This window comes from Dipodomys ordii, unplaced genomic scaffold, assembly GCF_000151885.1.
Source record: "Dipodomys ordii isolate 6190 unplaced genomic scaffold, Dord_2.0 Scaffold98, whole genome shotgun sequence".
In the NCBI taxonomy this organism is placed as follows: domain Eukaryota; kingdom Metazoa; phylum Chordata; class Mammalia; order Rodentia; family Heteromyidae; genus Dipodomys; species Dipodomys ordii.
Window position 1 is genome coordinate 9,748,667 of NW_012267314.1, and position 22,861 is coordinate 9,771,527.

General features: G+C 38.0%; 1 protein-coding gene across 1 annotated transcript in view; it reads left to right on the top strand.

Moving 5' to 3' along the window:
- Window positions 1-22,861, top strand: part of Hivep2 (human immunodeficiency virus type I enhancer binding protein 2) — a 140,630-nt gene that overhangs the window by 84,890 nt on the left and 32,879 nt on the right. The window lies entirely within an intron of this gene.

Below are 22,861 nucleotides of genomic sequence, written 5' to 3' on the forward strand. Positions count from 1 at the left end.
ATGATAGAATATAGAAGATGTGAATAGCGTGGTTTGGACAAACCCACCTACTGATTCCTATTTTTATGAAGCCTGGCTTCTTAAATTGATCTTAAGTGATCATTTTGCTTTCACTAACCTCTTTGTATCTGCAGTGCAAGAGCTTACATGTGTTGCATTTTTAATGATTTTTCTTACAGTGCTTCTGAGGTCATTCTGTGGTGGAATGCTGTCATCTCTCCCTCCTCTTTTCTTCCCTCCCTCCCTCTTTCCTCCATCTTTCTCCACCTTTTCTCCCTGCCCCTCCCCATCCTTTGTGAAAACAGACTTAAGAGAATTTCCTGATGTATTGATCTTTGGCTGAGGTGACATTTGTTTACAGGGAAGAAGCTGGACACTGGATTCTTCCTTTGGAGACTGTGTCAGAAACATATTTTTTGAATTGGCTTTTCTCAGCATGACATACACTTACACTAACTGTTTGGGAGATATGTAGTCTGAGAGAGAACTGGGGAAGAATTCCAGAGAGATGCAGTGATCTTACTGACTGACTTTAAATATTTAATGGTGAGAAAACACCCTCTTTCTTTCTCACTATGTATATATATGCAGATATATGTTAATTCTCAGCACAGTATGGAGGAAATCAGATTGAACATAGACTGTATGTCCTCCTCCTTTGTGCCCTGTTTTGCATGCTTTTCATCAAGTCAGTGTGTTCTTTATAAACTCCTCTATATTTTTCTTACCAGTTGAATCAAGAAACTTATTTGATTATTGGTCATAATTTTGTGGCAGATAACTTTCAGCCCCCTAAGATGTGGACTCCATATATATCTGTATGCATGTGTGTGTAAAAAAAATAACATCTCAATTTTTCCTTTTACCTGTCCTCATAGTGTAGCTGCAGGGATTATAATTACTATCATTATACTGTGGTAACCAATGACCAGAAACCCTGTTGGGTGGCTGCGTTTCATAACCTCTCCTCCTCCCAGCACTCTACAGGATAGGTAATATTATTCCCATGGAAAGTGTGAGGAAATCAGTCTGGAGAGTGTCAGTGATTTAGTTCACATCACAGCCTTTGTACACAGCAGAGTTGATCTCCCAACTTCAGGCTGCCTGATAGTGAAACCTGACCACATTCCATTCCTCTTAAAGATTAGCAACATATCCTACTTTGATAAGAATGATCATCCTTTGTAGATTAAAAAAATCAGAATGTTAGTTTAGTACCTGTAAAGCAAAATACTTACCAAGAAACCTTTGTTGAGAGCCATATACACTATTGCATCTGGCTAGATAGTATTCTGGGGATGAGAGACTAATGAGGTGAGCGAAGGCGATTCCTCTGTCCCCAGACAGACACAAGGGAAGAGCAGGGGCACTATGCTGTGCTCAGCCTTGCATGTAAAGCATGTGAGTATGAAGTACTTGGGGTGAAGACTTAGGATCCTTTGGGAAGTGGGATTGGTTTCAGGCTTTGATGAAGAGATGATATACAGAGTAGAGATTTAAAGGTGAAGTAGATAGACTTTGACTATCTCTGGCAGAAGTTAACTTCAGTCTAGAGCTCTAATCTTTATCTAAGATGGAATGAATCTATATCCATTTTTCTAGCCATTCATACCTAAGATATATGCATTAAATGTATTAAATTAACCCTTACGTACAATTGATATCATCAGTCAAGTCTATCATATTATTTATTTTTATATTTAAACGCATTCTTTGGAAGAGATTATACAATGCTTGTGAGCAATACAAAGGCACATCTGTTTCAGCCACCACGGGCCTCCATTTAATAAGAGAGATGAGTGCTGTGTTCAGATACTTATGAGAAGGAATATGAAGAGAATTTTATGATAGAAGAGATGCACTATGAAATACTGACAAGGAAATGGTCACCACCAGCACTTCCATCCATCCATCTATCTAACCAACACATATACAGGGCATTTATTATGTGTCAGATTTTATGGAACAGCTGACACGTGAGTTGGTGGTGATCTAGGTAGATTTCAATAGATAGTGATGGATGTGATAAGGAAAGTCTGCCAAGCAGAGCCGGTGGCCTACACAAAGGAGGAAGGCTAAAAAGACTGATCGTGCTTGAGAATAGTGACTAAGCCATAGGACTATCATCTAGGAGTAGATGTAATGAATATTGAGTTGGATGAATAGTAAGTAGTAGATCATGAATAGTAGACCTGTTTGTGAGACTTGTTATGAGAAAATGGAGTGGCTGAAAGTTTGAACAAAACTATTGAAATCAGAGACATGCAGCTATAGGAACTTTCTGTGGGTGACGACTAAGCTTGGATCTAGGGAGATGCTCTGAGGCTGCCCTGGATTCCTCTGATCCACAGGCCTGAGGCTTGACCCTTGGGCCACTGATCAGTGTCTCTGTTCTTCATAGCAGCTTTCCTCTAGCCAGTGGGTTTCTGACCTTGTACATCACCGCTTTTCCTGCTAGTCACTTTGGCCTCTAGTCCTACGTCCCAGTCCAGTCCTACAAAAGTCTTGATCCCTTTTACTTCATTAAAATCATAACTATGATACCACCTGTGTAATTTTTATGTCCAAACTGAAAGCATCATTCTATGGCAGATGCAATTTACAGTGTTTAGATTTACTTTATTAGAACATGAGGATCCAGCCAGGGATATGAAAACTGTTGTTCTCCTTGTAACAATATTGCTATGGAAAAGATACAGTTGGTTTACATCATTCTTAACATACAAGGACTTTCCCAGGACTACATCCAGCCACAGTTTAACTGTTGTTTGAATGAAGCATGTCACCCCTTTGGTCCAACTGTTTGAAGCACTCTGCCTAGAACACATCTTGATCACATTGTATTGATTGGCCTCAATGCAAATTAAATATGTAATATCCTCGAGTCATGCAAACTGTGATACATATTTGCTTAAAGGAAGGGAAGGGAAGGGAAAGGTAACTTCAGCTGACCTTTCTAGATGTAGTTCTGAGGTCCTGGACAAAAAACTATGATGCGCTAGCTAAGGTGACTGCTTGCCTAATGCTTTGTCTTTGCCAGCTTTAAGCTATTGGTACATTGTTCATTCTCCTAAATTGCCTTCTTCTCTAATCTCTGCTCTTTAAAATCCTTCTGACTGAATCCTTTAACATCTATAATATTACCATCCTTTCATTACCCTAACCAGAAATATACTCTTTCCTCCTGGAAATTATATTTGTCACACTGTCATTTGGGCCTTCGCAGTGAGCTGTGCCTGCTTCTAGTGTCAACTCCTTGCAACTTGGGTAAACCTGTACATGTACTTAACCACTAGGAACCTAACCTATGAAGCTGAAGTTCATACCTTTTGCCCCCTGTTTAATGATTGTTAAGTAAGATAGTGTTTGCAAAAAGCTAGAAAGGGATCATCACAATGTGTGCAGAACATGCTAGCTCATTTTTTCTTCTCTATCAGTAAGTTCTGAGACCAAGTACTATCTCTCATTTCTTTGTGAGCTCCTTCCTGAAATGTCTCTTAAAAGAGCCCTGCTTGAATATAGTATGCATTCTACACATATATTTTTATTAGAGTGGTATTAAGATAATGTCTAAACTGCAGGATTAATTGCCCACAAAATTGATGGGCAATTAATTTACAAAAATGTGACCTTAGGGTCTGGTTGCTAAGGACAGCTCCAGTGGTATCTATGTTCTGATAAGCCCCTCCCTTGGAGAAGCAGCAGCAGATTTCTTCCTGCAAAACTCTGCCCTACTTGGCAAGCTCTGCTAAAGTGCAAATGAAAGCAGCAAGATCCCATTGCGTGTCTACCCCTGTCTTCCACCAGAGGGAACAGCAAGCTCTGTGTAAGAGGTTCCTGTGGTAGGAGCTGGGAGATCTGGCTTCTAGTCAGGGTTCTGTGGAAAATTGTGAAGTGTCAGTGTGGGGGGCAATAAAGAAGCTTCCTTCCTTTGCCTGTGTGAGGAGCACAGGGGATCTTCTATGTGTTGGGTCAGCTAGGAGAAGTGCCCAGTGCCATGCACTTTGTACTTCTTGAGCTCCTTAAGGACATCTTCTAAGCTTGTCAATCCACCTGCCTACAGTCTATCCTGGTTCATTCTGATGGTTGGATACAGAAAGCCTAGTGTATGCTGTGTGACAGTTCTGTTCAGTGTAAAGGGGTTATGTTGATTATGTTTTTATTGTGGGTTTTTCTTTTTGAACAAAGGCTAAAATGTTGGTGGCCACACTCTGATCTTTTCGAAGTGTATTACAGAGTAATTATCTAGCACTTCCCCTGTGGGAATGTCTTGAAGGACAGATGGAATGGCCCTGTATCCAGGTATCTTTCCCATTTTCTTAAAATGATATTCTCTGCGCCCTTCTCCCTTTGGATTATAGAGTCTGTATTTCACTATGAACTGGAATATCTCTATCCTAGTACTTGTCAGATAGGACAGATTTGATCTTGTCCCTTAAGCAGAAGTCATTGGGAGATATAAGCTATCCATTTGATCCTCCAGAAAGATAAACTTCAGGACCTCTATGTGTGTAAGCTATGTGGGTATAGCCCTTTAATGGAATTCACACCAGGGTAGGCTTGGTCATTCCTCTTTGGCTTTTCGACACTCCTTTTCTTGTCTTCTCCACATATTCAGGACCAGCCTAGACCCAGAAGCAAGGGGCTAGGATGGTAAAACTTGATGTTGTAAAGTCTGTCTTGGTATCAAGCTAGGTCATGGTTGTGTATATCTTCCAGACTCTTGCCTTTTTGTGGGACTGGTATATTTTTTTCTGAAATTAAGTGGGACTGATCAGGTCATACCATTTGTAATATTCATTTATAATTATTCACATGTCTTCAGAGCTCTTCACCACTAAGGCGTGATGGTTGAAATGGTGAGCAAATTCTTCCAATTAAAACATCCATGTTGGGTAAACTGGAGCTTTGTTTCACATGCAATTAAAGTTTGAACTAGAGTTCACTGCACTGTGTCACTGGAAACCTGCTTACAGCAAACTTCATAAAATAATTAGAGAATATGAAAAATATTGGTAAAATAGTGTTTGATATTCATGTGTAAGACTTCCTTTGAAACCTTTATGAGTTCAACAGGTATGAATGAAAATGGGAGAATTTGATTCCTACCCTTGTGATTCCATTCTTTAACCTTCTGGAGTTAGGGGTAAATGAAAGGGGGTGGGGCAGTGTTTCCATTTGTCAGGTACTATTTAGAGAGATCTCTACTTCTCATTGACTTGGGAATATATTGAGGCCCTTCAGTGCAGTGCTTTATCCTGGTTTGTCTGTACATTCCTGGGGCAAAGGTAATTGCTGAGTTTATTTTCAATGTTAAGTGTTTGGGTTCACTGGAGTTTAGCAGGATGTCGTCTTCTTTTTGTATCCTGAGGGTTGTGTGTATGTGTGTGTGTCGGGGGGGGGGTGGTTGTTGTTTGGTTCTTTTTAGCCCCAGTGTTGGTTGTAGCTATGAAAATACAGACAGCTTCATAGCTAATCCTAAATCTTTGTGCCCACATTTTGTAGATGAAGTTAGGTGCCCCCCCTTTCTTCAACTAATTATATGCCTTGCCTATGCAACTGTAATTATTTTACCAGCATCTGTGAAATGTCTTTTTAAAAATATAGTCAGAAAAATTTCAGAAATAAGCCTATTTTTGAGAACTGTGTGGTAAAGCAAATCTTGCTAAAGGAAAGATATCCTCCAGATTGGAGCATGAGTCAGATCACCTGGAGCTTCCAGGTATGAATGAACTACTGCATTTCCATCTTGCTCCCCACTGCAGTTGAAAAGACTTTAGGCTGGGCCCCAGGGGCTTATGCCTGTAATTCTAGCTACTAGGAGCCTGAGATCTGAAGATTGCTGTTCAAAGCCAGCCCATGCAGGAAAATCTCTAATTAACCACCAGAAAACAGGAAATGCTGCTGTGGCTCAAGTGGTAGAGAGCTTGCCTTGAGCTGAATTGTTCAGGAACAGCACCCAGAGTTCAAGACCCACGACCGACCAAAAAACAAACAAACAAAAAACCACCTTTATATGCTACAGCATTTTCTAAAATGCCTTGAAAAGTCTGCACATTCACTGTTGGTGTATTTTAGTGTTTTTTATACAGAACAAAAATTTTCAAGTGTTGTTTTCGTCCATGCACTTAATCAGTCTCTAAATTGAGTTAACACATAGGTATTAAACATCAGCTCAGGGTTTTACATTGTAAAATCTAGCTTAGTTACAAAGGCATGACAGGACTCTGTCTCTTAATATTAATAACAGTGTAAAATCCTAGAACAAGTTGTACAGCAATTTTGCTGCTGTGTGAAAATACTAGCATGTGCTTATGCCAAGTATGACTCTAGGTCATACTCTAGGTCACCAGGTAATGTAATCTATGTGATCACTATGGTAAATCCAGTTCATCATTGACTGAAACATCATTATGTAGTACAAACTGTATGTAGGTTAATTTAATTCTTACAATAACCTAGAAAGGTAGTAGGACAGTGGTTGTTGTACCCATTAAGTAGATAGTGAAACCAAGACACATTAATCTAAAATGATTCATTTAAAGGGCACTAGCCAAGAGGGCTGAACTGGAGTGTTGACAGAGCTGCCATGGTCCAGTGGAAACATATGGGGCCTAGAGTAGAAGAGGAATCACTTAGAATCCTGTCCTTGACTTTCAACTTTTCTCTGTGACTTTTGGCCTTATCTAACCTCAAGTGAGAGAGGATCCTTTTTGTTTTTTCTGATCTGCTTCCCCCCCGCCCCACCCAAAACCAGAGCAGAATGGATGAGCAAGCCAAGCCACTGTGTGGGCTACCCTAGTGATTTTTTTTCTGGACAGTCCCTGCATGCAAAGCATTTCTGTGCCATATACTGACTCCAGTAGGAGTAAGTGTGCTCAAAATGTATAGGTTCCCATGTAGCTATTCTTGGTCAAACAATACCATTATTTTCCTAACTCATAAACCTCAAGAAGCAACAAGAAACATAATTATGATGTCTGTAAGGCTAAAATATGGTATAGAACATACATTTCCTCAGACCTTAAGAACAGCCCAGGGAGAAATACTCAGCCTCAACATAGAAGAGTATCTCCAGTTCCAGGAAATTGAATACAGCCTTTGTATTACTTCCATAGACCTACGTTCTTTCCATGCATTTTGGAGGTTTGCGCCTTCCAAATCTTCCATACTCTCTTCATTTCCTTTTGCTTCCCATCCCCAAGAACGTATTTTTTAAAAAGATGTTTTTAACTTTCCACCTCCATTTCAAAGTGTAATCTTTTGACAAATTTAACTCTTTCTCCTCCATTGGTGACAGATTAACTTACCTGTCACTCTTACGGAGAAAATGTATTCTTTTGTAAATTTTCACTGATGAATTTACTCATTTTGATCTATCCTGCCTCCATTGCTTGGGAACAGGTGGAGTGTAGATAAAAATGGAGGATAAATACTTGGAAACTTGCACAAGTTGAATGTTCCATCAGCAAGTACAGATGAAGTGGAGATGTTGTCTGGCAGTTAAAGTCCCACCTTATTCAACTTGAAATTTTACACCTTTCACCCGAGAGGCAGAGGTGGTTAATAAGTGTTAATAATGACTAATATCATGTATGTTCATTGAATGTTGATAAGTATAAAAAATACAGTAATAGAGACTTCAGCAGCTGAATGTGATGATGTTGTCTTCCTCAGTTTCATTCCTCAGGTAGTTGAGAGCTATTAAAGAAGATTTTACACCAGTCAAATGCAGACATTTCAAAATCATGTTTTCTTTTTTTTCCCATGCCACTCAGCTGTTCTATAACCCAGACACGACTAAGTCTAAAGTAAGGGGAAATACTAATTTCTGAGGCAAAAAAAGTAAAAATAAAATAATAATGTGGTTTTTTTACCTATTACCTGTAGCAAATTGACTTGGATTTGAAAACAAATCATATCACTTATTAGCAATAAGTAATATGGTTATGTAGATTCTTATGTAGAAGTGAGAGGTGGAATTCAAACTGATTAATGATGCTGGGTATCTGGTACTAATGCAGAACTCTTTGCTCACCTGCAGAGGGATTGTTTTTGCTAACTAGCTAGGTTTTCACTCAGAGGTTTCCTGGTCTGTGGATCGCCACCTTGATCTTTACCACTTTGAACTTCAGTCACAGTTTCTCATTGCGTTATAGAAGCTGAGTCAAAACTCAGTTAAGACTCAATAGTGTTTGTGGGAAATAAGTTTTCCACAAGTCTTAATTTTTTTTTCAAATAATGTGTTGATTTTTAGACTGCCTTCGGTTACCAGAAATTCAGGAGTTTTTAGTCTTTACTCTGTAGGAACAGAAGGAACAACTGAGAGCAGTGTGGCCATCAGTTCTTCTAAGGCAAGAGGTAGCTAATGATCTTCCTTTCCTCCTTTCTATTTTAGCTCCGTACAGAAAAAGGGTTCTGCCTGAACATGACAAGACCCACATTCCCATCTGCTTTCTAGGAATACCCAGTGCTGCTGTGGACAGAGCTGTTTCTTCTGAGCCACACTTACAATGAAGTTGGCTCATTCTCACTGATGAGCCAAGAAATGAGTTGCACGTTATGCCTAATCATTCTGTGCTTGAAATCAACATCCATGTTAAACATCAGTGAGCAGGTGCTACTAAATGAAATTAACTTTGGCCCCTGGCCTAAGTCCTAGAGCAAACTTGATGACTGGGATTAGACAATATAATACTAAATTTGGTGATTTTCTTTATGCGTTTACTTTTTTGTTTATTCTTCTCTACCATTAAAATGATCTTTTACATAATTATGCAGAGGGGTTTTAGTTCATTAGTTTATGAGTATAGTGCATCTTGATTGGTGCCATCCTCTTCATTTTCTCCCATTTCTCACAACCACACCTATGCCATCAAGTTACCTGGCTCCATTTTCACATATGTACGTTGAATATTATGATTGCATTGGCTCATCCTTCCTCTCTCCACCTCCACTTGACCTCATCTTCCCTGACTCTCCATCCCTTCTCATCCCCCCCATCCCCCCCCCCCCTCCCCCCCCTGCCCTGCCCAACACTTGTTACAGCTTCCTGGTATTCCTTTTCTTTGTTTTGATGAATCTTTTCTAATGGAAAAATTTGTGTGTTTTTTTTTCCTGTGCTGGGAATCATATCAAGGGCCTCTCTAATCCTAGTCAAGTGTTCTACAAGGTGTACTTCAGCACCAAAAGAATCTTTCCTATTTTGCAGTGTTAGGGATTGAACCCAATGCCACACAAAACTGGAGGCAATCACTCTATCACTGAGCTCAACACCAATAACACTTCCAAAAGATTCTCACTAAGCTACTTCAAGCAAATTCTTTGCTCTTCAGTGGTACACGAGGAAGAACGAAAGTGAAGTTCCATATACTACTGCTTAATTCGGAAACACTGAACATGTGAACTGAAGCCATTCTTCAGTCTGTATGTTCTGGGTAACTGCCTTCAAAGCTGAAACAAACCCACTTTTCAAATTTTACTTTGATTTTTTTTCAGGATGGATAATTTCTGGTTGCATTGTTTAAATTGTGTTCTTCAAATGATTTATGTAAGTACGAAGGACATAGAAATTAAGCCAATATTTCCATATTAAAGATTAATCTTTAATATTGGCTGAAATCTAAATTAGGAATCCCAAATACACATTCCTCAGAGTTTGGATTTACTTAAAAAGAAAGATCAAATTAAATAAAATGTTAATCACAATGACTCTGAAAATGATTTTCAGGCTATTTATCTCATCGTTTACTATTTTTATTACACTTTGGATAGTTTTGCTTGGGCCTTAATAAGACAGGTTCACTTGAGACTTTGAAATGGAGTCAAAACTTGTTAAACTATGTGCTTATAAATCTGATTTGTAACCCTACCAAGGTTCCACAAATACAAAATTTTCATCCAACCCCCTTCAGTCTGCTGCAGATATGCCAGTGTAAGTTATCTGTGTCCAAGAAAATGTCAGATACATTTACCACGTTTCCTCCTGAGCTTTGACAGTAGCTGGAAATTTGACCATGTCTCAAAGATAATATAATTTAACCATATTATTTTCATATTATTCATGTGCAATTTCTCAGAGAAGGAAAAAGATTGTTCCTCTTGAGTTGTATTACATATATCTTAGCTTTTATATTTGTAAATTTATTTTTTTAAAAAATCAGTACTGTGCAATCAAGCTGAAGAAGAAGAACTATTCGGAGTTCCTGTTGCTTTTTTTTTCTTTCTTTCTTTTGGTAATGTACCTGGAACCAGTTGTTTTCACAGTTGTACTTACCAAACATGGTTGAAATATACAAATAGATTTCATTTTGGAAACAGTTCCTTGCTACATATGTGCACATATTGTTTAGTTTAAATCTACTACTGTGAGCAACCAAATGTAGAGATAGTATTTGAAGTTGGAAATGATTTTAGTGAACAAACCACATGTTTCAGAAGCCTAGAAAATTCTTACAGGAAGAAGAAAATCTTAGTTGGTAGCTTACTACTAAATCACACAAGCATACTCTAGGTTGGAAACATTGTATCTGTAAAGCTAGTCTGGAGTAAAGATAAAATTTTCCTGCAGATTTAAAAACTCCTAAGTTTCTTTTATCAAATTTGTAAATTCCTTCCATGAATTTTTTACTTTAAAAGGCAGTTAAAAATTGTAAGCTACTATAGTTTCTTTTTAATTGTTAACAGCTTAACTTTGTGTAAGTAGTACATAATTTGTTTATCATTGAGTTGGGAAAGAAAATGTGGTGTAACATCATCATCAATTTCCTTTGATAAGTTATTCATTGGAACACTGAAAAATAGCACCTCAAATACTAATGAGGCTATGGAAAATAGATACTCAGCCCATAACTGCACACCATAACTGCAACATGCTGTTTTGGATACTTATATAGAATTATGCAATATGATCTCTTCTTTGTTTCTCAGACAGTCTTGCTCTCTCTCTATATGCATGTATATAGCCTAGACAGACTTCCCAAGCACTGGGATTATAGGTTTTCCCTACCACACCCAGCCCAACATCTTTAATTGAAACATGCTCTTTCTCACAGGATTCCCTTTTGATTCCATTATCTTTTCAAAACCAGTTTATGGAATTCCCACTATACCAGACACTGAGGTTACAACATCAAGGTATGTGAGTGAAAAAGGAAGATCAGAAAAGTTTAAGCAAATTGTCCAAAATTACCCAGCTATCAAGTAGTAAAACTGGTATAAGATGATGAATTATCTAGTTTGAAATTTAATATTGAAATTTGCATCCTCTCATTATTTCATGCATTCAGACCTTCGCATTTATTGATTTACCTATTCATTCACCTGACAAATATCTGCTGACTTCCTACAGTGCCACCATGGTTCTGTATCCTGTGGGACATTCTATGGCTTTCATGGTTAAGCATACCTGTGTGCAGCTAATTTAATAAGGCAAAGCATCCTTCGTGCAAAAAAATTAATAAAAATAGATTGGTTACATACTCTTCAGCTTTAAAGAAAGTATCTAAAATGGCATGTAATTGTTTAAAAATTGTCTTAAATCTGTACACAGATAGTGGTTTAGTTTGCCATCTTGGGAGGTTTTTTTTGTTTTGTTTTTTGGTCATGGGCCTTAACTCTGGGCCTGGGCACTGTCCCTGAGCTCTTCAGCTCAAGGTGAACGCTCTACCACTTGAGCCACAGCGCCGCTTCCTGTTTTCTGGTGGTTACTTAGAGGTAAGAGTCTCACAGACTTTCCCGCCCCATCTGGCTTTGACCCTCAATCCTCAGATCTCAGCTTCCTGAGTAGCTAGGATTACAGTCATGAGCCACTGATGCCTGGCCATCTTGAGAATCTTGTAGTGCATTTATCAACACAGAATTGGCATGTTGTGATCCAGCACATTTGTTTTTGTCAGTTGTAGGCCTTGAACTCAGGGCCTGGATGTTGTCCCTTAACCTCTGTGCTCAAGGCTAGCACTCTACCACTTGAGCCTCTGCTCCCCTTCCTGTTATTGAGTGGTTAATTGGAGATGAGAGTCTCATGGGGACTTCTGTCCAGGCTCGCTTCCATCCTCAGATCTCAGCCACCTAAACTCCTAAGTAGTTAGGATTACAGCATGAACCATAGGCACCCAGCTCCAAAACAATTTTTAAGTGATCTAGTGGGGAATAGTTTTCTTCTTAATGTATGTATATACATTAATTTTCCAGGATGCATAATTCTTCAGGCCCTCAGCCACTACTGCCTTCCTCCTGTTAGATGATCCACTCTTTAACTTTTCTGAGAAGATAAGACAACCAGTGATCTTGCTTCATTCTTTCTTCTTTCCCTTCATTGTAAAACAGGAAAGTTTTCATTCTTTCTTCTGAACTGATCCTTTTAACTCTGCTCTTGAACTCCCTTTCCCCCAGTTTTCTCAAGACTCTATTTCATTAGTTATCTTACCACTTGTATCTTTTCCCCTCAGCACCAAGTCACTCTTAAACTTCCTCTTAAACTTTTGCAGGCTTCCTAAGTAGAACTTAGCCTGAAAGGGGACAAAATGAGATGAGATTGTAGTGATTGTCTTCAAACTGCTCAGGGCTCTCATTGTGTATGTATAAAGTGCTGCCACTTCTCAGCCTTAACTCACGTTACCTCTGTCTGTCTACTGTTCTAATTATACAGGCTGTTTTCCACCATTTCTTGCTATTGTCTATTGCATAATAATACATTCATATGAAATATCTTTCCTCTATATCTCTACATACCTAGTGTAAACCTTTCAAGACCTCCGTTATGCTTCTTAAATACAATACTATCAACCTCTGTTCTTTACTCTCACAATACCTTTTATGTCTCTTGCACTTACTTCTTGTTTATGTATATTTCCATGTTCACTGTACACTGAGCTCTTTGAAGGTAGGAATCTTGTGTTGCTTATCTTGAATCGTACATGCACATTCTTCTTTATTTTTTTTCCTGCCAGAACTGAGGCTTGAAATTAAAGCCTAGGTGCTATCCTTTCACTTATTTACCCAGACTTGCTTTCTACCACTTGAGCCATACCTCATTGCTCTACTTTCAGCTATTTGTTTGTTAATTGGAGATAAGAGTTTCAGACTCCTGCCTGAACTGGCTTTTGAAGTTCAATCCTCAGACCTCAGCCTCCTGAGTAACTAGGATTACAGGCATGAGTCACTAGTGCCCAGCTTACATTATTCTGCATTTGTACTTGGTATCATTGAAATTGATTTGCACAGCAGCAGTGTAGGTTTTTTGTTTTTTGTTTTGTCAGTCTTGAACTCTGGGCCTGGGCATTATCCCTGAGCTCTTTAGTTCAAGGCGAGCACTCTACCATCTGAGCCACAGTGCCACTTCTGGTTTCCTGGTGGTTAATTGGAGATCAGAGTCTCATGGACTTTTTTAGCCTAGGCTGGCTTTGAACTGTTATCCTCAGATCTCAGTGTCCTGAGTAGCTAGGATTACAGGAGTGAGCCACCGGTGGTCCACAGATTTTTTTTTTTTTGTAAATGAGGTACTACCTGTATTAAAACTCAAATATGTAAATATATAAGAAATATGCATTCAGTGATATTTTATTTTATTATATTAGTGTATGTAAGATTTAGAAAAATGTAATTTGTAATTTGAGTAAGTGATTGGATAATCATGTGGAATCCTGAATGGTCCTTCAGAATTTGCCTAATACTACCTTGCAAAGTCCTGGTTCAAGTGAGTGTTTTTAGAACCCTAAACTTTTTAGGCAATGATATATTCTAAAATGAGCAGGAACGAATGAAGGCCATCCAGTGTTTATCAAAGTGCCAAGAGTTACCTAAATAACCAGGTAGCATAGGTAATTATAAAGCTTCTCTAGTTACTTCATTTGGGTAAAGCATGGCTTGCATTTGAATCACTTACTACTGTCTGCACCTACCTGGTTGTTCAAGTCCTTTTTGATCATATAGCTTCTTAACCTCTGAATATTTCAGATGTTCAAGTTATTTTCAATGTGTCAATCTTATATCCATTTCTAAAGTCTTCAAGGAGATAGTATCTGGTCACCCCACATGGCTCATAGATCCTGGGATAGTATTGAGTTGGAAATCATTTGATTTTTTTCTGGGGTCATTTATTTTTACACAAGCATGTAAACTAAAATTTCAGTCTCTGGATAAATTGTCATCAAAGGAAATGGGGTTGATACTTTTTCATGGTACACATCTATGGGCATCCTAGCTACTTAATATCAGAGATAGAAGGATTGAGGTTCAAGGCCAGCCAAGGCAAAAAAGTGAAACCGTATCTCTAGAACAAGCCAGGATATGATGGTAAAGACCAGTAATTCCTGCTACATAGGAAGTAGAGGTTGGAAGATCTTGGTTTGAAGCCTGTCTAGGTTAATGCTTGAGACCCTAACTAAGAAACAGACTAAAAGCACAAGGAGTATAACACTTGCCTAACCCCACCTAAATGACATTAATTCGTTAAGCAGCTCAGTTTATTAGACATAGATAGGGCATATGTGGTTTTATTAAAGCAGACATAGGCCATGCCTTGATCCTCTTTGAGGGATCTCTACTCTGTGGATTTAGTTTAAGAAAATTGAGGATAATTTCCCCCCATAACTCTTGAGACTCATTTATCACATGGGATATGAGGCACAATTCTACTTTCAGCTCTGCTCTCAGTGCTTTGGGGATCAGTGCCATTGAGAGGGAATGCTCTTCCTGAGACAAGGATTTTTTTTTCAGGCAAGGTATACTTATTTTATAAATATCTGCAAAAACAATGCATATTTTACAATTAATATCTTCTTTGCATAATCCCAAATTACCTTTTGATCTTTTTTTATGCCCAGGAATAAAAGGAAACCAGGAGAAGGAGTCTGGACTTTATTTATATACTAGTAGCAATCAAGTAGTTAACATAAAGTAAGACTTGAGAAAAAATATAGTAGAGTTACGAATTTGTTATCATGTTTGTGACTACAATATAGTAGTCAAATAATCTTTTTTTTTATCCCTAGTCTTCTGAATATTGAGTTATCGTAAATATTTATGATTGCTTAGTAATTAACTGTTTACCTATATAAAAACATTAAGGGATAGAACAGAGGGAATGGAAAGGAAAGGAAAGAAGCATAAAACTAGGAAGACAACTGCGGCGAACGCCTTCTCGGCCAGCGAGGAAGAACGACCACCACACCAGGAGTCTTCTCAGATCACGCTTTATTGGAGAGCCTTTGAATTGATGGGAGAGCTTGAGCGCTAGAGCGCGTGTACCCAAAGCATGGCTGTTTATATAGGGAGTAGGAACCGTTTTTCCCATTGGTCGTCTGCCTTTCATCGTCACCAGGTGCCACAGGATTGGCTGGGGACTCTACCTGGCTCGCGCATGCGCAAAGCCCAGGACCCACCGTCCTGCCAAGCACTGCCTAGGGAGTTACCTCAAAACTGCAAGGAAGTGGGCGGCGCCTTCGCGCCGGCTCCCCACAGACAACCACAAATGAGGAAATAAATGTGATTTTTAAAATTGGATAGAACTGTATGTGGAGTCTGAAACTGTGGCTCACACCTATAATCTTAGCTCCTCAGGAGGCTGAGATCTGATCTGAGATCAGCCATGCAAAGCCAGCCCTAGCAAGAAAGTCCAGGGGACCTCTATGGCTAATTAACCACTAGAAAACTGGAAGTGGCACTGTGACTCAAAGTGGTAGAGTGTTAGCCTTGAGCCAAAAAGCTCAGGGACAGTGCCTAGGCTCTGCGTTCAAGTTCTATAACTGACCCCCAAACCAAACACAACAACAACAAAAAAGCTCCACTTCATCTGGTAGGCCAGATGAAGCAATGCAATATGCACCTCTGTGCAGAAGTATCTGTTGAGATGGGATCCTCTTGTCTCTTCTGTCCCTATGGCAATTTTAGTATTGTGAATTTCTAGTGACTAGCATTAGGGGAGGTAATAATATGACTGTAGTTAAAAATACTTACTTTAAAAGCTTTACATTGGCTGGAAATGTGGTTTAGTAGGAGAGTGCTTGCCTAGCATGCATGAAACCCTGGGTTTGATTCTTCAGTACCGCATAAACAGAAAAAACAGGAAGGACCGCTGTGGCTCAAGTGGTAGAGTGCTACTCTTGAGCAAAAGAAGCTCAGGGACAGTGCCCAAGCCCTGAGTTCAAGCCCCAGGACCCGCAAAAAAAAAAAAAAGTTTACATTATAAACCATAGGAGAACAGGAAACAGTTGATGCTGAAAACTGATTACAAATTAATTGCGTTTCTTTGGGACACCTAATAATGCACCAGTTGTAGAAATTGGCATCTAAGTTTGCTAACATACTCATTTCAGAAAGATTAAAATTTATGATTTTATTTTTCTGTAGAAACTGACCAATAGCTCATGGACCACTTTAAATTGTTTTCTTAAACTGTTCCTATCTTAGATCTGTAAGGGATACAACTTTAAAGTGTGGATAATAAATATTTTTGTTCATTCAAAGGTCAAGATCCTTTATTCTTCAGGTTTTATTTTCCTACTTATTCAGTTGTTGTGGCCAAATTAATAAACTTTGAAAGGAAAAGAAGTGTGGACACTGGAAAAGAGTTAACTTGAAAATTTGAAGACAAACTGCAAGACAAAACCATTGTAATGTGCTCTGAGCCTTTAAGCAAGATTTTGACTTCTCTGATCTTCCCTCTTTCATCAACCTTGGCAGTTTGAAAATTTTTGCACAATATGGCACATTCCCTATATAGTTTAGAATAAGCTCAAAAATTAAATAACAGAAGCTGATGAGTTGTAGCCAAACCTCAGTTGTAATCCTGGCCTTGTTAAACATGACGTGGTTAAGGATACATAACGAGGATTCACAGTCTAGAGGAGCACAGCCAGGATGCAGTTTGGTGACTAGAAAGCAAAATAATTACCCAGAATCATGAAAGAAAGATTAAATTAAGTGCAGTACACTGTAATTAGCTTAGCTCAAGGAGAAGGCTAATATACTTTTTGTTGTTATTGTTGTTGTTGGTTGTGGGCTTGGAAGGCTAATATACTTTTGAGAATAAAGTCACTCACTTTTGAGAATAAAATCACTTAAAACAGAAATAACTGTGTTCAACAATTATTACCTAACCTCAACCCTGTAGTAATGAGAGCACCTTATTTTTTCAAATCTGTCATTCTACTGCTTGAAAGTAAAGCACATATACCTCTAGACAGACTGGAATGAAAGTCTTGTATTTTCACTTCACCTAACAAGTGTACTTGTTCCTAAAGCTACCATTGAAAGCTGTGGCCTTTTGAATATTCACATTCTTAGTTTCTTTAAATGCTTGGCCTAGTGGCTGTCTCTATAAGGTATTTTCTAACTCTAGACTGGACTGACAGTTTCTTTTGCCATCTCCCTGGTATTGTGTTTATATTGATGTCATGACACACGAAATATTTTGTTGAACTTGTTTCTTCTGTATCTCCTTCTTAAAGGTCTGAGCTTTTACATATTGTGCATATCTGTTCCTTTTGTGTATTTTTAACTTAGCCTATATTCTAACTTAGAGTAGGCATTCAATAATTATCTCAAAGGGTCATAAAAGAGTTTAAAAACCTAGTTAGAGAAGCTTATGTAACAATCTCTAATATGCATGTACTTGCTTTTTTTAAAACTTTATTTTTTCAGTCTTTGGTTTTTTGATACTGGGGATTGAACCCAGGATGTTGCACTTGCTAAGCAAGTGCTTTGCCACTGAGCTACATCCCAGCCCATACTTGCTTTTTTAAATAGCAGTTCTAATTTTCACAGTACTTAGTCCTATGTCTGCTTTGTACTCTGTAAAATCAATAGGAGACCAAAGGATGCTGTGGAATTACTTACAGTTATTAACAGTTATTTACAATTTTTAACATTGGGAATCAAACCCAGGGGTTCATGCTTTTATGAACTAGTTAGCTATGCCTCAGCCCCTAAATTTCAATAGTTAAGTAATAACTGTATTTATTTTTGGGATATACATGCTGACTGTAGAACCTCTGGAACCCCTATCTTGGTACTCTTCCCACTCCAGAGTGAAACAATGGATCATTAGAGCTGCTGTGTCTTCTTTAAATAGAAGGGTAAAGTAACCCTGAAGGAAAGCCTTGTGAACTCGATGTAGCATGTCTTTAACATCAATTTCTCATTCAGGGACCATCTCCCATCTTTGACCACTAATTTTGAATCTTTTCTAGCCCTTCCTATGGAATTAAAGTGGCCTATTTCTTTTATAGGGGACAAAGAGTAATGCTCAACCTTTGAGCATGCAGATGCCATATCTCTTAGTTTCCCATGAAATTTACTCAATGTTTGTTTACTTTTTTTATTATGAAAATACTGTACAGAGGGGTTACAATTACATGGGCAAGATAATGAGTACATTTCTTATCAAGCATTGTAGCCTCCTTCTTTGTTTCCCCTTCCCATCCTGTCCTCCCCCCTAAACCCAACTCTCCCACCCCCCCAAGTTGTAAAGTTCGTGTTTGACATACAACTTGTACGTCTCATTGTTGCAATGGGTCCACCTGTATCCCTACTTAAACAATTTGTTTTTTCCCTTTCCCTCCACAAATTATACCAACATCAAATACAGTGAAAGCAGGGGTTATACCGTGGGGGAGGGACATACAAAGCAACAAAGAAATAATCGTATAAATGTGTTAGAAACAATCACATGAAAGAAAAAAACATTTGAATACCTATCTTAGGGTCCATTTCCCTAACATCATCTTACCTGACCTTTTCTGCTTGTCTCAGACATAGACTAGTAATTGCAAATAAGGGAAAACATGGGACCTGTGTTTCTTTGGGCCTGGCTTACTTTACTTAATATAATTTTTTCCAAGTCTTTCCATTTCCTAACAAATAGAGCAATGTCATTCTTTCTGATGGAGGCATAGAATTCCATTGTGTATATATACCACATTTTCTTGATCCATTCATCTACTGAGGGGCATCTGGGTTGGTTCCATATCTTAGCTATGGTAAATAAGGCTGCAATAAATATAGTTGTGCTGGTAGCTTTAGTGTGGTCTTGTTTGTGATCATTTGGGTAAATGCCCAAAAGTGGGATTGCTGGGTTTTAGGGGAGCTCTATGTGGAGTCTTTTGAGGAACCTCCAATAAATAAGTGGGCTAAAGACTTAAAGAGAAACTTCTCTGAAGAGGAAAGGATAGCCAATAGACACATAAAGAAATGCTCAACCTCTCTAGCCATAAAAGAAATGCAAACCAAAACAACATTGAGATACCACCTCACCCCAGTTAGAATGGCAAAAATCAAGAACTCTAATAACAACAGATGCTGGAGGGGATGTGGACAGAAGGGAACCCTACTGCATTATTGGTGGGAGTGTAAACTTGTTCAACCACTTTGTTTACTTTTTTATTATGAAATTTTCACCTGATGTATAGTTGGTTTATCTTGCCAACTCTTTTCATAAAATTATGATGTAGTAGGTATTTGTGTATCTTCAGGAAAACAAGTACAACATACTTAATATGCTTTGTAGGTTTGCCATCAAAACTTTAGTATCTTGGAGCATTATTCTAAGTCATGTTAAATCATAAAATTTGGAGTAATAGATAATGGAAATAAAGAATACTACCACAAGTGGATATTTTTCAAATGTCTTATCCACCTTCTCATCAAAATCATTAGCCCAACTTTATCCTCACTTATCTTAAATGATAATAACCTTCAAGACTCCAATAGTTAATGCCAAGGATTATTTTTTCTTCTAAAAGGAAGGCTGAGAAATGATGTGGATAGAAACAATGATACTCAAACTTTAAAATTTTTTTCTTAGGAATAAGAGATGGATGAATAGAAACTATTTTTAAGGGTCTTGTCTATTAACCTTCAGAAAAATCAGCTGCGCTTAGGAAAGTGAAAGGTAATTTTCACCTCATATATATATATAGAAATGAATTTTAAATGACTTGGGGACATTTTACAAGATTTGTTAACACTATTACTGAAAACCTGTTAGTTTTATTAAATATTAAGATTTCACTGCCTAGTAAGTTCTTATGAATCTAATAACCTTGAAGTAAAAGTTAAAGTAATGATAATCTACCATTTTATATTACATTGTTTATGTAGGGTACTGTGTGAATTTTTCATTTCTAGGGAACATACATGAGCATATATTATGACGACCTGTTTGAGAATACGTTTTCCTTTTATTATGATGTAAAAACTGAGGCACAAAACTCAGAATTAATGCAAAAAATTTCTGAGATGGTATCTGCATGTCTTTATTTTCTTAGTAAGAATAATTACCTCCCTTGTAGAGACCATTACTGATTTCAATTTGCTACATAAGTGATTTGGGGCAAAATCATTCAAGTTGGGGTCATATCTTTCTTATTTGTATCATTTGGATCTTTGCTTTAAAATCACACTATGGGGAGTTTCTTTTAATTTTTTTAAAGTTTTATCAAGGATTTATGTTATTATAACAGGGTCAAAATAGGGAGAAATAGAAAAAAGAGAGAAACATTTTGTGTTTGCTAAGCAGAAAATGGAAATTAAAGACTCCTGAGAGTATCTATAAGGTAAAAGATAAACATGGCATTGTTAGTGTTGATTTTTTTGTCTTTTAAAGGTAAACTCAATATTAAAGAAGTTATGAGTCATGTAGTCATGTCTTTTGAGCCAATTTTTAAATTCTCTTATTCAATAAAAAAGGCATGTGGGGAGAGTAGAGAGAGAGAGAGAGAGAGAGAGGAGAGTGTTAATCCATGCTCTGAAATTTCAGTATTTCCCATTTCTATGAGTCACTGTCCCAGTCAGAATCAAGAATGCTGCCTTAGTCACAGCTTAAGGGGGAAGGAAGGCTTACACACTGTGGTTGGTTTATGGAGACCATTGGTAGGAATGAAGATTTGGGATTAGTACTAGTTTACTGAAAATTAAACTCTTTCCCCTCAATTCTTGCCTCTTAGATCTAATGCCTATAGGATTGTCAGTCATGTGGTCATTGGATATGATAACATTTTGCTCTCTATAATAGTTGTATCTTTAATAGATTCATGGCCCATTTTGCTTAAATTGCAAAACAACTCAATGATCTTGTTAATCTGAGAAATATGTTTTCCTTTAGAATAGTTTATATTACCAGGGTACAGATTGTTTGAAGCCATTTTATTTTACTTTAAAAAAAGGAGACACTATTTGATGTGTTAAAAGTATAGATGTAAAAAGCTAGGAACTGGTGGCTTATACCTATGATCCTAGCTATTAGTCTGGACAGGAAAGTTCATGAGACTCTTGGCTCCAATTAACCACCCAAAAGCCAAAAGTGGAGCTGTGGTTCAAGTGGTAGAGCACTAGCCATGAGCCAGAAATGCTTAAGGACAGCTCGCAGGTTGAGTTCAATACCCAGGTCTGTGTGTGTGTGTGTGTGTGTGTGTGTGTCTATCTGCCCCCCCTTTCTTTCTCCCCTCCACTCTTTCACACACACAATATAGTTGTAGAGAATCCAGTCATAATATTCAATGAACATACATGAAAAATGTACTTGGAAACTTGAAATGGGTGAGGATGGGATTGATGAGGGAGAATGAAGGAAGTTTGGGTGACTGATCAAGATGCATTGTACACATAATGGGCATGTTAATGTGAAACCTTTTGAAGATAACAATATGAAAGATTTTTTAAGGTGTATAGATAATTATCTTAAGCATTGTGTCTGTTCTTGTTTTGAAACCATCACTGTGCCTTCAGTGATAATCAGTCATATTCTTTGGCATTGATGGACCTCCCAGTTTCCAGAAGAGTAGAGCTTGCCAGTTGCCATTTTTGATTTGGAAATGGTTGATTTGAGGCGAGAGGAACAAGAGTTTTAAAAAGAAAATAATTCTAACATTTGCTTAATAATTTGCCCTTTGCAGAAGCAGAATCTTATCTGACCACCCACATTCATCTGGTTGCTGACGTGGCTCTTGCTTCAATTGCAGACGCTATTTTTGCACCCTTTGTGTCTTTTGAGGAACCAAGTGGGCCTACTTGCCTATGATGATTCATGTCTCAAAGTGCACAGGGTGTCCCAAAGTCCTACTGTGGTGATGTGCAGAAAGGAGAGGAAAAGGAAAACACGATTTCCTTGGAAAGCTACTACGAGATGGTCCTCAGGGAACCACATTTTCACTGTCAGGTTTCAGTGCTTTAGGTCTTTTTGCAAGGGATATTGGAATCACCATGTCAGGAAGAAACAACAATGTTGCTTGTTGGTTGGTTTGAAGAGATAACAAATATACATTGACCATCTATGGACAATGTACTAGTCTCACCATGTAGCCTAGGCTGACCTTGAACTTGCAGTCCTCAGCCTTTTGAGTATGGCACCTCTGCTCTGAACCACTGTGCTAGACTGATGACATTTTTTTGTGTGGCTATTAAGAGCCAAACCAGCTTCAGATTGTTGACTGATTAATCTACTTAGATTAAGTAGCTTTATCTTCTTTGCATTTCCTTGGATTAGATTTAGATAAGTATTAATTCTAAGTACGAGAAAGATCTCTTTCTTTCATACTAGAGTCACTGAAGACTCAGATTCGACTTTGGTTGTTTTTGGATTCCTAGTTCAGAAATTAATTTTAGCACAGAACATAACAGCTGAAAAAAGAATTTGCTGTGAGGTTATCTGAGAAGCATACTATGCAGCTTACTTGATGATGATTCAAAAGGAGCTGTGTGGAAATCTCTCCTCTGAGGCAGAATGGTAGCCTGGACCACTGTGGGTTCCTAGTTTCCAATACACTAAGTTTTAACTCCAGCATTATTTTTGTAATTGCCTCCATTCTGTTATAGGCATTTCCTTTTAATATAAGTAAAAGATTTACCCTATATTAAAAGAAAG